Source organism: Tamandua tetradactyla, chromosome 1 (genome assembly GCF_023851605.1).
Source record: "Tamandua tetradactyla isolate mTamTet1 chromosome 1, mTamTet1.pri, whole genome shotgun sequence".
In the NCBI taxonomy this organism is placed as follows: domain Eukaryota; kingdom Metazoa; phylum Chordata; class Mammalia; order Pilosa; family Myrmecophagidae; genus Tamandua; species Tamandua tetradactyla.
The window spans coordinates 56,895,214-56,908,332 of NC_135327.1; the positions used below are offsets into that span (position 1 = coordinate 56,895,214).

Genomic DNA, 13,119 nt, shown 5'->3' on the forward strand with positions numbered 1-13,119 from the left:
TCTTAACAATAATAAAAATGTGACTAAATATGTTAAAGATTTTGATTAATTCTTAACAGTAATAAAAAAGTGACTATTTAAATGTGTTAAAAATTTACAGGTAATTCCAGAAGAAAACATGACTGTCAAACCATGAGGGAAAAAAATCAATCAGTTCAAAAACAAGGAAAGGGGAGGGGAAAAAAAAAAGTAACTACAGTGAATATAAAACAAAAATGACAGGAATGAATGCAAACATATTGGTAATCACAAATAGGTTAACTCTCTCTTTCCAGACCGAAGAGGGAAATTTAATACATGCTAATATAAAAAAGACACACCTAAAACAAGATAACACAACTAAAGTGATGGTAAATAGTAAAACTGAAGGCAGATAAATGGTAGAACATCCTCAATGGAGTCACATCATGAGTCAGATACTAATTAACTATTAAGTTGAATATGTGTGGGCTAAAAAAAATGTATGGAAAATGCTACTCCCACTATTTCAAGCAAATTTCTTTAATTAATATAAAAAATTAACAAGCAAAACATTAAGACTCAAGCAAATTTTAAGAGAACAAATAAAATACTAATAGACCAGACAGAATTCAAATGAAAAAGCATTAAAAGGTGACCAAAAAAGGGTGTTTATGTCATGTTTATAAAAAAGTAAAAAATGTCATGACCTTCATAGACCTAATACAGACTCAAAAAAACATTAAAAATAAGGAGAAACTGACAAATTACAAATCACTGTGAGAATGAGACAGATCTCAGGAATGTGCAGATTACTCATGTACACTAAAGTATACATAGCATGGTCATATAAGAGAATATCTTTGTTGTTAATGAAACATACATTGCAGTATTAAGTGTTCAAGGAGTCTGATGCATATAACCTAAATTCAAGTGGAGAAAATGAATTAATAGACAGATACACAAACAGACAGACATAGATACGATGGGCAGATAAATGATAAATGAATGATGCAGCAAAATGTTAAAACTGGTGTATCTGTGTAACTGGGATATGCTGGAGTCCTCTGTATGGGGTTTGTACTATTTTTCTAATTGTCCTGTAAGTTTCCAACTATTTCAAAGTAAAAAGTTGAAAAAAAAAGTACACAACCCCAACCAAAAGCATTCCTGTCAACCCTAAAGTTTCATGCACTATGATTACTTTCCAGAAACCTACAATCTCCAGATGGATGCCTAGGCCAGATAAATCCTAAAACCCAAGGGGCCAGCCTCTGTAAGAACATTAACTAGTTCCTTCCCCGTATCCCATAGTTCCATCCCCCATCCCATATTATCGACAGCCCTTTCCAAGGTAAAAATGTTAGAATGGGCAGAGCCCATTGAATGTTAGTGGGTTAAAAATTATGAGCCATCTATATGCTGTCTACAAGAGACTCACCTCACACCCATGGGTACAAACAGGTTGAAAGAAAGGCTGGAAAAAGATATTCCATACAAACAGTATCCAAAAGAGCGCTAGGTTAACTATACTAATATCGGACAAAAACAGACTTTAAATACAAAGCGTTATAAAAGACAAAGAAGGACATCATTTACTAATAAAAGGTACAACCTACCAAGGAGACGCAACAATCATAAATATTTCTGCACCTAACCCACTGCCTCAAAATGAGGCAAACCCTAGCAAAAGTGAAAGGAGAAATAGATGCATCTATAATAGCTGGAGACTTACATAAACCACTCATATGAATGCACAGAACATCAAGATAGAAGATCAATAAGGAAACAGAGAACTTGAAAAATGACCAATGAACTTGACCTAAGAGACATTTACAGAGCAATGCACCAAAAAACAGCAGGTATTCATTCTTCTCAAGTGCCCTTGGATCATTTTCTAGGACAGAACACATGATGGGTCACAAATCAGGTCCTAAATTTAAAAGTTTGAAATTATACAAAACACTTTTTCTGATCATACTGGACTGAAGCTGGTAATCAACAACAGGTGAAGGATTGGAAAATAAATTATGGAGGTTAAACAGGACACTCGAACAATCAGTGGGTCAAAGAAGCAACTACAAGAGGTGTACGTAAATCTCTTTTAGAGGTTTACTAGACGAGTGAACAAAAGAACATAGTATAGCACAACTTATGGGAGATTCAGCATCTGGGGACACGTGCAACTCTTGCCGACTGACCCAGCTTCTTTCAAAATGTCTACCGGTCATGAAAATCTGTGCAAGCTCACCTTGGAGGGTGATCACTCTACACCCGGAAGTGCATATGGGTTGGGCAAAGCGTACACCAACTTTGATACTGAAAGGGATGCTCAGAACACCGAAACAGCCATCAAGACCAAAGGTGTGAATGACATTACCATCATCAACATCTTGACCAACTTCAGCAATGAAGAGACAGGATACTGCCTTCACTTACCAGAGAAGGACCAAAAAAAAACTAGCATCAGCACTGAAGGCAGCCTAATTTGGCCACCTGGAATGGCCGATTTGGGGCTTAATGCAAACACCTGCTCAGTATGACCCAGTGGAAAGCTTCCATGAAGGGTCTAGGAACTGAGGACTGCCTCATTGGGATCGTCTGCTCAAGGACCAACCAGGAGCTGCAGGAAATTAACAGAGTCTACTCTGTACAAGGAGATGTACAAGACTGACCTGGAGAAGGACACTGTTTCTGATACATCTGGAGACTTCCACAAACTGATGGTTGCCCTCTCAAAGGGTAGAGAAGCAGAGAAGATGGCTCTGTCATTGATTATGAACTGACTGACCAAGATGCCCGGGATTTCTCTGATGCTGTTGTGGAGAAGAAAGGAACTAATGTTTTCAAGTGGAGCAGCACCATGACTGAATAAAGCATGTGTCACTTCCAGAGCATCAAGGAGGTCAAAGGTGACCTGGAAAATGCTTTCATGAACCTAGTCCAGTGTATTCAGAATAAGCTCCAGTACTCTGCTGATCAAACGTATGACTCCATGAAGGGCAAGGGGACTTGTGACAAAGTCCTGATTAGGATCATGTTCTCTCACAACGAACTGGACATGTTGAAAATTAGATCTGAATTCAAGAGAATGTATGGCAAGTCCCTGTATTAGTACATCCAGCAAGACACTAAGATAGTCTGGGAGTCATACCAGAAAGCACTGCTATACCTGTGTGGCAGAGATGACTGAAGCCCGAGATGGCACGAGCATCCAGACACAGTGCTCCCTATGCTTCCTTCCAGCTAACAGTTGAACATCAGCTTGTAACTAAAAGCCCCCTTGTGCTCATCTCAGTGAGGATGACATCAGGAATGGTTCTCCCCTTACCCTATTTTAGTTGCCTAAGCATTGCCTGGCTTTTCCATTAAGTCTCTCCTTTTAGTAGGGAAATGAACATTCCAAGGAATTGGAAATGAAATCTATGATGTGAAACATGTGGCCTCTTGTGCACGATCATAAATAGATATATAAACTGAATTTATACTTAAAAAAAAAACTTCTCATATATTCCCTCTATCATTTTAAGCTTTAAGACAGAATAAACTTATGAAGCATTTAATAACATGGATGGACCTAGAGAACATTATGCTGAGTGAGTCTAGCCAAAAACTTAAGGAGAAATACTGTATGGTCCCACTTGATGTGAACCGACATTCGAGAATAAACTTGGAATATGTCCTTGGTAACAGAGTCCAGCAGGAGTTAGAAACAGGGTAAGATAATGGGTAATTGGAGCTGAAGGGATACAGACTGTGCAACAGGACTAGATACAAAAACTCAAAAATGGACAGCACAATAATACCTAATTGTAAAGTAATCATGTTAAAACACTGAATGAACCTGCATCTGAGCTATAGGTTTTTTTTTGTCTGTTTGTTTGTCTTTTTTGTCTTTTTCCTTTTCTTTTTTTTTACTATTATTATTATTTTTATTTTTTTCTCTATATTAACATTCTATATCTTTTTCTGTTGTTTTGCTAGTTCTTTCCCTAAATCAATGCAAATGTACTAAGAAATGATGATCATACATCTATGTGATGATGTTAAGAACTACTGACTGCATATGTAGAATGGAATGATTTCTAAATGTTGGGTTAATTTCTTTTTTTTTTAATTAATAAAAAAAATTATTAAAAAAAAAAACTTGCAGGTTGCAGTGAAGGCACTGTTGTGAGGTAAATTTATAGCCTTAAATGCTTATATTAAAAACGAAGAAAAGGGGCCACGGTGGCTCAGCAGGCCAGAATGCTTGCCTGCCATACCAGAGGACCTGGGTTTGCTTCCCAGTGCCTGCCCGTGTTAAAAAAAAAAAAAAAAATCTGTATAAAAAAAAGGAAGAAAGGGCTAAAATCAAAGACCTAACTATATACCTAGAGGCACCAGAAAAAGAACAACAAACTAATCAAAAAGCAAGCAGCAAGAAATAAAAGATTAGAGCAGAAATAAAGGAAATTGAGAACCAAGAAATGAGAGCGAACCAACAAAACCACAGACTGGTTGTATTAGTCAGAGTTCTCCAGAGAAACAGAATCAACAGGGAACACTCGCAAATATAAAATTTATAAAGGTGTTCACGTCACTGCGGGAATGCAGAGTCCAAAATCTGCAGAGCAGGCTGTGAAGCCGACAATTCCGATGGAGGGTCTGGATGAACTCCACAGGAGAGGCTCACCACCCAAGACAGGAAGAGCCTGTCTCTTCTGAATCCTCCTCAAAAGGCTTCCAGTGATCAGATTAAGCATTACTCATTGCAGAAGACACGCCCCTTTGGCTGATTACAAATGGAATCAGCTGTGGATGTAGCTGACATGATCATGATTTAATTCTATGAAATGTCCTCATCACAACAGGCAGGCCAACACTTGCCTAACCAGACAAACAGGTACCACCACCTGGCCAAGTTGGCACATGAACCTGACCATGACACTGGTTCTTTGAGAAGGTCAATAAAACTAACAAGCCCAGTTAGACTAGCAAAGACAAAAAGAGAAAAGATACAAATAAATGAAATCAGAAATGAGGGGGGGAATATTACCACATTAACACAGATACAAAAAGATCATAAGAGGATACTATGAACTGTATGTCAACAAACTGGAATAGTTTAGATGAAATAGACATTTTTCCAGAAACACACCAACCACCACCATGACTCCAGAAGAAACAGAAGTTCTCAAATCAATCAAAAGTAAAGAGACTGAAACATCATCAAAAACCTCCCCCCCAAAAAAAGAAATATCCAAGACCAGGTGGCTTCACAGGTGAATTTTACCAAAACTCTTCCAGAAAACTGAAGGAGGGAATGCTACCTAACTCAATCTATGAAGCCAACATCACCTTAAAACCAAAACCAAATAAAAATACTACAAGAAAGGAAAATTAATCTCTCAAATGAACCTAGATGCAAAAATCCTCAACAAAAACTTGCAAATCAAATCCAACTGCACATTAAAAGAATTTTACACCATAACCAAATGGGTTTTATCCCACTTGCAAAGGTGGTTCAACTCAAGAAAATCAATGTAATACACCACATAAAAAATCAGAGGAGGTAGGGCAAGGCAAGATGGTGGCCTCACTAGGCATGGTATTGTTCATCCTCCAGAAGCAGTTAGCAAATAGCCTGGAACAGTACAGAACAACTGCTGGGGCCACATTAGTGAGTGGACACACAGGACCAGCTGAGAGCCCTCACAGAACTGAACGTCTCCCAAGCTGTAAGAGGCCGGTGTCCCTTCCATGCGGGAGCAGCAGGCTGGTTCCTCGAGGGGAAAGGAATTAGACTTTACTAGCAACAAGGGCTTAGCTCAACCAAGCTCCAACTATGGAATTAATTAACAAATTCTGACTACTGAAAATAGGTAGCTCAGATAAACCTGGAATAAGAGCTAAAGGTACTAGGTGTTTTGCCCCCGGCACAGAGGCTAACTAAAAAAAAAAAAAAAAAAAAAAAAAAAGGTTTTTTAATCAGACAGCACAAAATACTTGAAAAGTGCTAGATCTTAAAAGAAGGGGGTACAAAGACCCTAGAGATACATAGAGCCACTTACCAACTTAAGCTCTTGATCAACAAACCCAAGGAGCAGGGGTCCTACTCTGAAAAGGATTTTTTTTTCTTTTTGCTTCTACTCCTTAAGGGCTCATTACATAGAAGTGGAAGGCATCTCAGGCCAGAAATGCCCCAGGCAAGGGCAGAATAAGCTTGTCTGAGAGACAAAGTAACTAGTCAGGTGAAAGGAGTTAATTCCCTAAAGGCTGTACTTTCCCCCAAAAGAAAGGTGGGGCCAAGCTCAAGTGGAATCCCTCCCTCAAGGAATTTAGACCCCAGGGTCTAGAAAACTGAAGCGTTGAAGTGCCTACAACCTCTCCTCTGTTTCCACCACGCCCCCAGCAGAGAGAGTCTGCCACAGTTAAAGGTACGACATCACTTTATGCTGGTGGGACCTGCAAGCAGACAAGCACCACATTCTGGGCAGGACAGGAAAAGCAGTCTAGAGGCCTCATAGGAAAGAAAGCCTTTCAACCTGCTGGGTCTTAGCCTCAGGGAAAACTGATGCAGGTAACTCTTTCCTCCTGAGAGGATGCCAGTCCAGTCTGGGAAAATCAGACTGGGGTCTATAATAACTGAGGAGATGCACCTCAAAAAAAAGGCTCCATATAGACAGGACAAGAAACTGAAAAATTCTGATCAGTTAAACAGAACCTATGCTAGAGATCTAGAGTGAGTTGAACTGAATGTCAAAGAACAGATAGAGACAAAGCCACCCAGTAAAAAATCCTACATAAAAGAGTGAAAACCCCTAGAATAAACTAATTAAGGAAATCAAATGCCTAAATGCCAGCAAAACATAATGAATCATACTAAGAAAACTGAAGATATGGCCCATCAAAGGAACAAACCAAAATTCAAATGAGACACAGGACTTAAATCAACTAATTCAGGTTGCTAGAACAAACGTGGAAAATCTCTTCAAAAATAAAATCAGCGAGGTGAAAGCGGATATAAAGAAGGCATTGGGTGAACAAAAAGAAGAAATCGAAAGTTTGAAAAAACAAATCAGAACTTAAGGGAATGAAAGGCACAACAGAACAGATGGAAAACTGTAAGAATACATTTGAAGAGGCAGAAGAAAGGATTAGTGAACTAGAGGGCTGGACATGTGAAATAGGACACATGAAAGAAAATATAGGGAAAAGAATGGAAAAACATGAGCAGGGTCTCAGGGAACTGAATGACAACATGAAGTGCACAAATAAACATGTTGTGGGTGTCCCAGAAGAAGAGCAGGGAAAAGAAGAGAAAGACTAATAGACGTAATAATCACTGAAAATTTCTGATCTTTATGAAACACATAAAATTACAGATCCAAGAAGTGTAGTGTACCCCAAACACAACAAACCCAAAGACACATACTCCTACACATTTACTAATCAGACTGTTAGATAGCAAAGAGAAAGAAAGAATTTTGAAAGCAGCAAGAGAAAACCAGTCCATCACATATAAGGGAAGCCAAAAATAAGACTATGTGCAGATTTCTCAGCAGAAAGGGAAGAAAGTAGTGGTATGATATATTTAAGATTCTAAATAAGAAAAAATGCCAACCAAGATTTCTATATCCAGCAAAAGTGTCCTTCAAAAATGAGGGGGTTGTACTAGCGGAAAAGTTTGGACTACCTATAAAGAACACCAAAGAACTACTTCTGGAGGACTTCTTTTGTTGCTCAGATGTGGCCTGAAACTCTCTAAGCCCAATACTGCAAGAGAAATCACTGCCCTCCCCACTACATGGACATGACATTCAGGGGTGAAAGTCTCCCTGGTGAAGTGGGAGATGACTTTCAGGGATGAATCCACACCTGGCACGGTGGGATCAACAATTCCATCCTGACCAAAAGGGGGGAAAGAGGTATAATTAATAAAGTATCAGTGGTAGAGAGAGTTCAAATAGAGTCGAGAGGCTACTCTGGAGGATGTTCTTACAAAAGCTTCACATAGACCTTGCTACCTATCATAACCTGCCACCCCCAACCAGGACCATTCCAGCCAATCCTAAACAACACCTAGGGCAATAAATAATATTCCACAAAGTTACTAAAGTAACTTCGCAGAGACCTACAACCTCCAGATGGGTCCCAGGTCCAGATTAAGTCCTGAAACCTAGCCCAGCCTCTCCAGAACATCAGATAGTTCTATATCCCTATCCCATATTAGTGACAGACCCTTCAATATGAAAAATTTAGAATTGCTATAGCCCAAACACCACTAAAGAGACAGATGGAAAGATAAAAGGTGGTGTTGGAGTTATATAGAGAAGACAAGATTTAACAAATGAGTATGAATGCTGAATCATTAAATTGGTATCTCTTTTAGTCTCCAGTATTTTAGAGCAGCTAGAAGTAAAAACCTAAAATCGCGGAGTTGTAACCCATGTCAAGCACTGAAATATGTTCTACACCTAACTGTGGTGCTGTGCTTTGAAATTTATTGCTTTTTTGTACATATATTATTTTTCACAAAAAAAAAGAAGAAAAAAAGTCGATAGTGATGATAAAAAAATATTCAAGCCCTCTAGCCTCCTATATTCTAGAGGAGCTAGAAGGAAAAATCTAAAAGGATCGTATGGCAGCCCATGACAAACTCTCCGATCTATCCTGTAACCACTTGTTGAAGAGTGCTTTGAAAACTACTGCTTTTTTATTTCTTTGCTTTGTATATATGTTATACTATACAATAAGAAAAAGTTAAAAACTTAAAAGAAGAAAATGTGAAGAAAAAAAAAAAGCAGGGAAGACATTTGGGGAATTCCTGATATTCTCACAAGGAGTGGGGACAATCAAAGCAATAGGCCAAGCCCTCAATCTTGGGGTTTGTTCATATGAAACATATCTCCACAAAGGATAGGCTATGCATTCTTAAAATTAGGCCTAAGAGTCACCCCCAAGAGAACCTCTTTTGTTGCTCAGATGTGGCCTCTCTCTCTCTCAGCCAACAAACACAGCAAGCAAACTCACTGCCCTCCCCTCTCTATGTGGGACATGACTCCTAGGGGTGTTGACCTTACAGGTGACGTGAGACAGAAATCTTAGAATGAGCTGGGACTCAGTACCAAGGGATTGAGAAAATCTTCTCGACCGAAAGGGGGAAGAGCAAAATGAGACAAAATAAAGTGTCAATGCCTGAGTGATTCCAAACAGAGTGGAGAAGTTATCCTGGAGGTTATTCTTATGCATGAAATAGATATCACCTTTTTAGCTGACTGGAGGGAACTACCTGAAAATGTAAAGCTGTGCTCTAGTAGCTATGTTTCTTGAAGACAACTGTATAATGATACAGCTTTCACAATGTGACTGTGTGATTGTGAAAACCTTGTATCTGATGCTTCTTTTATCTACCTTATGGACAGATAAATAAAACATATGGATAAAATAGATGAATAATAAGGGGAACAAATATTTAAAAAAATTTAGTAGATTGAAATGCTGGTGGTCGGTGGAGGGCAAGGGTAAGGGATATGGTATGTATTAATTATTTTCTGTTTTCTTTTTATTACTTTTTCTGATTGATGCAAATGTTCTAAGAAATGATCATGATGATGAATATACAACTATGTGATGAAAAAAAGAATGTTCATATTGTATGTTGAATGGTTTTACTAATTAAAATCAAAAAGAAAATTAGGCCTAAGAGTCATCCCTGGAGAACCCCTTTTGTTGCTCACATGTGGCCTCTCTCTCTCTCCCTCAGCCAAGATGGCAAGCAAACTCATTGTTCTCCCCTTCTCTACATGGGACATGACTCCCAGGAGCATAAACCTCCCTGACAACATGGGACAGAAATTCTAGATGAGCTGGGACTCAGCATCAAGGGAATGAGAAAATCTTCTCGACCAAAAGGGGTAAGAGAAAAACGAGACAAAATAAAGTCTCAGTGGCTGAGACATTTCAGACGCGAGACACTATCCTGGAGGTTATTTTTACGCATTATATAGATATCCCCTTTTTAGTTTATGGTGTATTAGAGTGGCTAGAGGGAAGTGCCTGAAACTGTAGAACTGTGTTCCAATAGCCACGTTACTTAAAGATCATTGTATAATGATACAGCTTTCACAATGTGACTACTGATTGTGAAAACCTTGTGTGTGATGCTCCTTTTACCTATGATATGGACAGATGAGTAAAAAATATGGATAAAGTAATAAATAATATGGGGAACAAACGTTAAAATTAATTGAGTGGAGTGAAATACTAGAGGTCAATGAAAGGGAGTGGTAAGGGATATGGCATGTGAGTTTTTCTTATTTCTTTTTCTGGAGTAATGCAAATGTTCAAAAAAATTATCATGGTGATAAATATACAACTATGTGAGGATATTGTGAGTCACTGTAAATATGTCAAGAATGTTCATATGTGAAGACTGAATGTATGTCAAAAATGTTGGTATGTTGGTTCATTGTTTATAATAAAAATATTTTTTAAAAATGAGGGAGAGATTGAAACATTTTTAGACAAACAATCACTGAGAGAATTTGTGACAAAGAGACCAGCTCTGCAAGAAATACTAAAGGAAGAACTTCAGACAGAAAGGAAAAGGCAGGAGAAAGATGTGTAGAGAAGAGTATAGAAATGAAGACTATCAGTAAAGGTAAAAAGAGAAAAAGAGACAGATTTGATACATAAAATCTGAAAGGCAAAAATGGTAGAAGGAAGTACTGCCTTTACAGTAACACTAAATGTTAATGAATCAAACCCCCAATCAAAAGACACAGACTGGCAGAATGGATTTAAAAACAGAACCCATCAATATGCTATCTACAGGAGACTCATTTTAGACCTAAGGACAAAAACACGTTGAAAGTGAAATGTTAGGAAAAGATATTTCATGCAAACAAACACCAGAAAAGAGCAGGAGTAGCTCCATTAATATTAGATAAATTAGACTTTAAATGTAAAACAATTAAAAGAGACAAAGAAGAACACTATATATTAATAAAAGGAACAATTCAACAAGAAGACAGAACAATCATAAATATTTATGCACCGAGCCAGAGTGCTCCAAAATACATGAGGCAAACACTGACAACATGGAATGGAGAAATCGACACCTAAATCACAATAGTTGGAGACTTCAATTCCCCGTTCTCATCAATGGGTAGAACATCTAGACAAAGGACCAATAAAGAAACAGAATTTTATTGTGAATTGCTGAGTGCATGTGTTGGGAATGTTTGTGTTTCTTGTCTTTTTTTAATTAATAAAAATTTTTTTAAAAAAGAAACAGAATTTCAATAATATAATAAATGGACTAGACTTACGGAGACTTACAGAACATTACACCCCACAACAGCAGGACACACCTTTTTCTCAAGTGTGCTTGGACTGTTCTCAAGGATAGACCATATGCTGGGTCACAAAGCAACTCTCAATAAATTTGAAAAGACTGAAATCATACAAAATACTTTCTCAGATCAAAATAGAATGAAGCTGATGATGACTGACCAATGATATAGCTTTCACAATGTAACTCAGTGAATGTGAAAACCTTGTGTCTGATGCTCCTTTTATCTACCACATCAACAGAAGAGCAGAACATATGGAATAAAAATAAATAATAGGGGGAACAAATGTTAAAATAAATTTAGCTTGAAATGCTAGTGGTAAATGAAAGCGAGGGGTAAGGGATATGGTATGTATAATCTTTTTTTTTCTCTTTTATCGTTTTGGTTTTTTCTGTTGTCTTTTTATTTCTTTTTCTAAATCGATGCAAATGTTCTAAGAAATGATGCATATGCAACTATGTGATGATATTAAGAATTACTGATTATATATGTAGAATGGAATGATATCTTAATGTTTTGTTCGTTGTTAATTTTTTTAATAAAAAAAATACAAATTAAAAATTAAAATAGAATGAAGCAAAAAAAGAAAAGATAAAAGGAATGAAGTTTGCTTTCCAGAACATCCACCACACACACCCCACCCAAAAAAAGGAATGAAGTTTCTGGCAGAGGGCCAGAAAATTCACAAATATTCGGAGGATAAACAACACACTCTTAAACAATCAGTGGGTCAAGGAAGAAATTACAAGAGAGATTAGTAAATATCTCGAGGAAAATGAAAACACAAAATATCAAAATGTATGGGAAGCAGCAAAGGCACTGCTAAGAGGGAAATATATTGCCTTAATGCCTATATTAAAAAACAAGAAAGAGAAAAAACTGAGGAATTAACTGTTCACTTGGAAAAATGAGAAAGAACAGTGACCTAACCCCAAAGCAAACAAAACGAAAGAAATAACAAAAATTAGAGCAGAAATAAATGAAATTAAGAATATGAAAACAATCAAGAAAATCAACAAAATCAGAAGTTGGTTCCTTGAAAACAAATCAATAAAATTGATGGACCCTTACCTAGGTTGACAAAAAGAAAAAGAGAGGTTGCAAATAAATAAAATAAAAAATGGAAGAGGAGACATAACCACTGACTCAACAGAAATAATGGAGGTAATGAAAGGATACTATGAGCAACTAAGGCCAATAAACTAGACAATGTAGATGAAATGGACAACTTCCTAAAAAGGCATGAACAACCAACACTGATTCAAGAAGAAACAGATGACCTCAATAAACCAATCACAAGTAAAGAGATTTTAGCAGTCATCAAGAAGCTCCCCAAAAAGAAAAGTCCAAGACCAGTTGGCTTCACATGTGAATTCTACAAAGCATTCCTGAAAGAATTAGTCTTAAAATTAAGCCGAAGAGTCACCCCCAAGAGAACCTCTTTTGTTGGTCAGATGTGGCCTCTCTCTCCAGCCAACACAGCAAGCAGACACACCACCCTCCCCCTGTCTACGTGGGACACGACTACCAGGGGTGTGGATCTTCCTGGCAGCGTGGGACAGAAATCCCAGAATGAGCTGAGATTCAGCATCAAGGGATTGAGCAAAACTCTAGAATGAGCTGAGACCCAGCATCAAGGGATTGAGAAAACCTTCTAGACCAAAAGGGGGAAGAGTGAAATGAGACAAAGTATCAATGGCTGAGTGATTCCAAACAGAGTCGAGAGGTTATCCTGGAGGTTATTCTTATGCATTAAATAGGTATCACCTTGTTATCCAAGATGTAATAGAGAGGCTGGAGGGAACTGCCTGAAAATGTAGAG

General features: G+C 37.7%; 1 protein-coding gene and 1 pseudogene across 1 annotated transcript in view; one reads left to right on the forward strand and one right to left on the reverse strand.

Annotated features, from left to right (window-relative positions):
* The window catches only part of PANK2 (pantothenate kinase 2), a gene marked incomplete at its 5' end in the record, with an annotated part of 84,388 nt that overhangs the window by 36,485 nt on the left and 34,784 nt on the right, over positions 1-13,119 (reverse strand).
* Positions 2,175-3,151, forward strand: LOC143646981 (annexin A2 pseudogene; annotated as a pseudogene).